Source organism: Myotis davidii, unplaced genomic scaffold, assembly GCF_000327345.1.
Source record: "Myotis davidii unplaced genomic scaffold, ASM32734v1 scaffold246, whole genome shotgun sequence".
Taxonomy (NCBI): Eukaryota; Metazoa; Chordata; class Mammalia; order Chiroptera; family Vespertilionidae; genus Myotis; species Myotis davidii.
The window spans coordinates 239,191-245,832 of NW_006296542.1; the positions used below are offsets into that span (position 1 = coordinate 239,191).

Sequence of the window (6,642 nt, forward strand, 5' to 3'; positions counted from 1 at the left end):
GCCAGAGCTGGGGGAGGGGTGCTCGGGGGCCCAGAGAGTTATAGCTTTCAGCGAGGGGCTCACACCTCAGAAGCCGGTGAGTCTGTTTTGATGCATCATGTAGACGAGGTGGGAGGAGGGAGGTTGGGCTCTGGTCCGGGCTGGCAGCCGCCTGCCTGTGAGTCTGGGCTGCTGGCGCTGCCGTGTCACTGCTTTCCCCTCCCTTATTCTTGGCAGCGTTACTTGGGGATCATGGATTCTGAGAATGCTAATTATAGCCCTCTCTGTGACCCCCACCAGGCGCACCCCCCGGAACCCCCAGGAGGGGGCTGCTGTGTTTAAATTGCACCTCCTAGGTGGGGCCAGCTTGGGGAGGCCCCCCAACTAGCTAGAGCAAAGAGGCCAGCCCCACCCCGCCTCTATTCTTGCCAGAAGGACTATGCCGATGGCCAGCAGGAAGGAAAGATGGAGGGAAGGCCCGGGTCAGGCACAGGTGGGCAGGGCTGAGGGTGTATGTCTCTCATGGTCAGAGGTTGGGTCCAAGATCTCCTGAGGCTCTTGGGCTCCTAGGGCATCTGATCTCTGGGGTCTATGATGAGGTGGGGAGCACCTGAAGGACCTGGAGCCTGGTGTGTGAGGGCATGCGGGGGGGGTGCGGGGGGGGGGGGGGGGGGGGGGGGTGCTAAGGGGGCAGGTTTACAATGTTGGGACCAGGCTGCAACTGGATAAGAGCCTGGGCTTCTTGTGTGAGATTCTGGGTGAAGGAACGAGATTGGGGAGCTGGCAGAGAGGGGGTGGGGGCCTTTTGTAACCACAGCCAAGCCAGGGGAGAGCCAGGATGGAGGGAACAGTCCTAGGGTGCGGGTGGGGGTGGGGAGCAGTGGCTGGGGACGAGCTCAGAATCAGTCCAGGGGACTGTGGCCTGCAGGGCTCGGCAGACCTTCCCCATCCCTGTAGGCCCCTCGCCCCCAACCCGGCGGTGTGGGTGGTGCGCTCCGCTGGGAGCCCTGGGGGGCCTGTCTCTGCCTGGGCCTGTGGTCCAGATGTCCAAGGGGCAGCACAGGCCACCGCCCCATAGATCCCCCATCCCTGCCTCCAGGTCCCCCAGAGGAGCGTGGCCTCCACCTCATTGCAGCTGCCCGCCCGTTAGCGTGGGCAGGACAGGAGGAGGTCCTTTGCTGGAGAGGAGGTGGGAGGAAGGGCTACAGCCCCGGGCCTGAGGCTCCAGCCGCCTCCAGGCGGGGGCAGCAGGGCCCAGTGGACAGGAAGCAGGCAGCTCTGTGTCTCCTCCCCTCTCGGATGCTGGGCTACAGATAGGAATCATGAAAGCCCTGGGCTTTCCCATCAGGGGCACGGCGACAAATGTGTTACTCGGAGCGTAATTAATCCTGGGCTGCACAGGCTCTGGACAATGGGGTGCTTTTTTGCTTTTTTATTTCGCCAGGTCGGCTGCTTTTCCTTCTGTGCAGGAAGGTGACGGTGCACGACGCATTACAGATAATTACCTTTACCCCGGCCGCCTGGGTTGAGTTGGATTCTTGCTGCTCAGTGTAAATGAAGTAATTACCGAGGAAGTCAGTGAGCCAGGCAGCCAGCCCGGGCTCCTGGGCGGATCCCAGGGCCTGTAGGACAGAGATGCCCCCACCAGGCCAGGCCAGGCGTGTGTCCCAGGGCTCAGAGGAGGGAGCTGGCGGGGCTCAGGGCCTGGACTGGGAGAGATCGAAGGAGAGTGGGCCCAGACCAGAGTGAAGACGCACTGTGACAGCCAGTTCTGATCAGCAGGTCTCTCTGAGCCCATTTCCTCTCTGTCTCCCCACAAGCCGTTTAGGGCGGTTCCCTGAGGCCCTGGGCACTGAGCATTCCCACGGCCCCCCTCCCCAGGATGGTCAGGAGAAAGGAGGGAGAGACTGGGCCGCAGCGGCAGGAGTGGGTCCTGGTTCCTCGAGGTTTTGCGCAGGTCTGAGCTCTGGTCTGAGGAGGTCTGGGAGCCAGTGCATCCAAGAGATGACTTCAGCAGGCCAGGCTGCAACCTGTTAAAACCAGTTAGAGACGAGAGAACCTACTTTGGGAAACATTAGAATAAATGAGGAGCAGAGAGGAAGAGGAGTTGAGAGGAGGCTGAGAGACGCTGCTCCCGGGAGCCCTCTTCGCACCTCCCAGTGTAGCATCAGCTGACCTCATACACCGATTCTGGTCCGAGTGTTAATGAGAGAGAGTTGGTGCACCATCCTCAGGGTTGTGGAAGGAATGCCCGGCTGGAATTCCAAGACATGGGTTCCAATCCTGTCCAAATGAGCAGCTGTGTGATTTGTAGCAAGTCTTTGTGTCCTGGTGTGAAACATGGGGTTGCTTAGTATCATTACCCACCTACCCAGTCGACAGCTGGGTGAGTAATGCCTATGGAAGTGCTTTCTGAACTGCACATAATTATACACGAATGTCGGTTAGTATCAACATGGGAGTTTGAACAAGTATATCAGAAGGCGACGCTTTGACACCAAGGCCAGACAGGGGCCGAGGGGGTTCGCAGGAGATGTGTTTGGGCAGATGGTATTCAGGGTGACTGGCAAACTCTCCCAGGCCCCTTGTTTAGTCTCGGGTAGGGTTAGTCCTTACTGTGTGAATTCAGGAAGTGGGGCCAGGCAGTCAGTGCTGAGCTGACAAGCATTCAGGGACCTTCACTCCTGCAGGGCTTAGGAACCCCCTCCATGGGGGCGGGAGGTCCCTCCTGAGCTCTGACATCACCAAGTCCACCCGATCTAGCTTGACATTACCTGAGAGCCTAAGTCTACGATTGCAGGTGCCAAGTTGCCTTTAATTAGTCTAATACCTGCCTGTTAAAATCAACCTCACCTCTGGTGGTAAGATCATTTTTCTGATTTTGCTTGGCTCCCGAGTCCTCATCAGCATCAGTGGGCCATCCAAAGACTGTAGGCAGGCCTGCTGGCCTCAGCTGAAATGTCGGCTGCCCCGCTGAGGAACTGAAGAGCTCATAGCTGGAAGGGAAACCGGCTTTGGGTGAGGTAGGATGGTGGGGGTGGGATGGTAGGCTGATGGAGGGGTCATTAGACTTGTTAGGATAATAAGTAAGGTTGAGAACCCAGGTTCCCTCCTTGGAATCCAATGTTCTCCCCTCCCCCCCACACCTTGAGCCTCAGTTTTCCAGTCTCTAAAATGGGGGTAATAATTCCTGTCCTGCCTGAATCACTGAGGTTCAAACAAGTTCATGTAGGAAGTGCATCTGTCTGTAAAACAATGCAACACGAAATGGCTTTATCACATCAAAGTGAAAGCTCTTTAAAGTTTCTACAGGTGGTCCCGGTGTGCCTGACTACTAGTTTCTGGACCTCTGTCTAGTAATTCCTCGTTCCCACTCAGTCTTCTCATACTGTCCACACTCCCCCAAACCATGGGCGGCTTGAGGGTGTTAGCACATAGTAGTAGGTGCTCAGTGAATGTTGGTTGGGTAATATGAAGCTTTGGATGAGAGGACGTTTGGGGAAACAGTCATGAGAAGCCTTTGATGTCAGTGTTGGGGGCGTTTGTTTCCCATCCTGCTCAGCCTTGCCCCTCCCTTCACTAGACGGGGCTGCTTCAAGGCAAGACATGGTCCTAGTCATCTTTGTCTTTGTGATGTTCCATGCAGAGCCCAGGTACTGAGCAATTATTTGATAACTGCTATTTGAGTGAATGAATGAATGAGTGAATCAGAAAGGGTAATGTGGTAACGAGTGCATGGGATTGAGAGTCAGATGAATAGGACTTGGAATCTTGGCCCCAGCACTTCCTTTTGGCAAGTACTTACTGTATGTTCACTGTATACCAGGGAGGTGCTAGGTTGCAGATATGAAGTTTCACAGTCTAGTAAGGGAGTAGATGTGTGGGCAAACAATTGCCTGTATATGATAGAGACATATGCTACATATATTGGTGGGCAGGAACTGAGAGTGATAGATCTCCCAGGAGAGCCAGGGAGGGGTTCCCAAAGGAGGGGACCTGAGGGTGGGTCTCGTCAGCTTGGAAAAGTCACATAATTTTTTGGGGTGTCAGTTCCCTAAGCTACTATGTGAGCAGACTAAAGCCTCCTTCATAGAGGCAAGGACGAAAAACAAAATATGAATAAAACATCTGATACCAAATAATCTTTTTTGAAAATATATTTTTATTGATTTCAGAGAAGAAGGGAGAGGGAGAGAGAGATAGAAATATCAATGATGAAAGAATCATTGATTGGCTGCCTCCTGCATGCCCTTGCTGGGGATTGAGCCCCCAACCTGAGCATATGCCCTGACTGGGAATCGAACCAGTGACCTCTTGGTCTCTGGGTCAATGCTCAACTGCTGTGCTACACCCGGCCTGGCTGAATAATCTATAGATATAAAAGGCTAATATGCAAAGTGTCCCCTCAGGAGTTCGACCGGGAGACCAGGAGTTTGATCACTTGTTATGACGCGTGCTGACCACCAGGGGCTGGCGCGGGATGAAGGAAGGCCTTGGCTGGCAGCCAGCAGCTGGGGAAGGGAGGCCTTGGCCAGCAGCTGAAAGGAAGGCCCTGGCTGGCAGCAGGAAGGCCCCAATCGGCCCTGATCGCAGGCAAGGTCTAAGGACCCTACTCATGCACGAATTTCACGCACTGGGCCTCTAGTCTTTTAATAAAAGTTGAAAATATTTCCTTGAAGCCAGACCAGGTGGGTTGGGGAGGGACAGGAGCCAAGAGCTCAAGGAATCTCAGAAGCTGGTTCATACTTCATCTTAGCTCTGCTAATTAGTACCTATGTGGCCTTGAACAAGTGCCTTCACTTCCCAAAGCCTCAGTTGCTGTACCTGCAAAGTGGGAATAAGTTTGTTTCGTGAATCAATGGAGAGACTTCACACAAGGTACTTAGATCGTGCGTGGCACATCGTAAGTGCTCAAAGTGAGAGCTCTTCTTTGTTATTATTACCAACGTAGTTCATGGAGAGGCTCGCTGTGCAAGACACACACATGTTGCATGCGTGTTAACTCTCAGATGTGCTCAGAGGGGGAGGAGGGGGAGGGGGGCTCAGGGTTAGGCTGAGTGACAGCCAGTGGCTGCTCAGTCTGAGAAAATTCCTTGAGGCGAGGTGGCTGGAACTCTTGAAAAGGTTGGAGGGACCAGGCCTGAGCAATGAAACTGGGGGAGGGGGGGTCATCTTGTGGCCCATGCCCCAGGCTGGGGGAGTCTGCCTGCTGGGAACCTAAGAGGTGGCCCCCTGACAGCAGCACATAGGTCCTCCTCACCCCCATCTCCACCCCTCACCGGGGCCAGTCCTGATGGCAAAATCGCAGCGGCTCAGTTGCCTGGCTGGTCCCCTGACCTTCCTGAACAAGACAGCCTGGCAGCCATGCTGGGTTGCCGTGGTAACTGGCAGCCTCCCAGCTGGGTTTCCCCGGTAACCAGTTAGCTGGTATTGGAGGAGGGGGTGGTGAACTGGGGGGAATCAGCCTCAAAAGAGGCAGAGAAGAACAGGGTGGACCAAGAGAAAGACAAACCCCAGATGCCCCCAGCACAGCCCTCTCTTCTCACCCTCACCGTATGGGGAACGCCTGAGAAAGGCAGGTAGGAAAGGCTGCCGTGCTGTTTCCACCGTGTGTGTGTGTGTGTGTGTGTGTGTGTGTGTGTGTGTGTGTGTGTTGTGAGTCATCTTGGCCAATGCAGGACGCTGGTAGATGCGATGGGGCGACGCACAGGCGCTCTCTTGGGCCGTGACAATGGCAGCGGGGTCCGGAGGGGAAGCCAGGGCCATGGGAACCTAGCTCTCCATCCTGGTTCTCCGCCCCCTCTTTAAGCTCTAGCTTCCTCACCTGTAAAGTGGAGGTGCTAACGTGGACTTCCAGGGACATTGTTTGGGGCAGTGCCTGACAGTGTCAATGGTGGTCCCTCCTCACCTTCCAGGCTGGCTTTCTACCCGGCGATGCTGTCCAGCCCGTGAGCAGCTGGCATGGGAGAACCACCCTGGTCTGAGCCCAGCCCATGGCAGGGCATGGAGGTGGGAGGGTTAGAAAACTCAAGGAACCAGAGACATGGCGCTCACCCTCACGGAGTTTACTGTCCCAGCCTGCCCAGGGCTGAGCAAGGAAACTGGGGTCATCTTGTGGCTCATGCCCCAGACTGGGGAAGCCACCTCGTGGGAAACTAAGAGGTGGACCCTGACACAGCAGCTTCCTTCCCTCCCCCCACGGGAGCCAGTCCTGATGGCAAAATCGCAGCGGGAACATCTGCAAGAAAGTGTTCAAAGTAAGGCCTGAAATTTTTTACTAAAATCAGTAGGAATAAATTTTTCACCCCAACCCAGCAAACAAGCAAACACATGTGTGTTACCTTTACTGCTAGTTTCCCGTTATATTCAGACTAGTCTGGTCTATTTTTAAAAAAATATATTTTTATCGATTTCAGAGAGGAAAAGAGAGGGAGAGGGAGATAGAAACATCAATGATGAGAGAGAATCACTGATCGGCTGCCTCCTGCACACCCATTACTGGGGATGGAGCCTGCAACCCGGGCATGTGTCCTGACCGGGAATCGAACCATGACCTCCTGGTTCATAGGTTGACGCTCAACTACTGAGCCTCACTGGCTGGGCTAGTCTGGTCTATTTTGTGTGTGTATGTGTGCTGTTGTTTTTTTAAAGATAGTCTGGCCC

At 54.7% G+C, this 6,642-nt stretch overlaps 1 protein-coding gene across 1 annotated transcript in view; it reads left to right on the plus strand.

Moving 5' to 3' along the window:
- Positions 1 to 6: 6 nt before the first annotated feature.
- Positions 7 to 6,642, plus strand: part of PLEKHA6 (pleckstrin homology domain containing A6) — a 142,557-nt gene continuing 135,921 nt past the window's right edge. The window contains exon 1 of the mRNA XM_006771976.2: positions 7 to 76. The gene's annotated coding sequence lies outside the window, so the exon portion shown is untranslated. The remainder of the gene's footprint in view (positions 77 to 6,642) is intronic.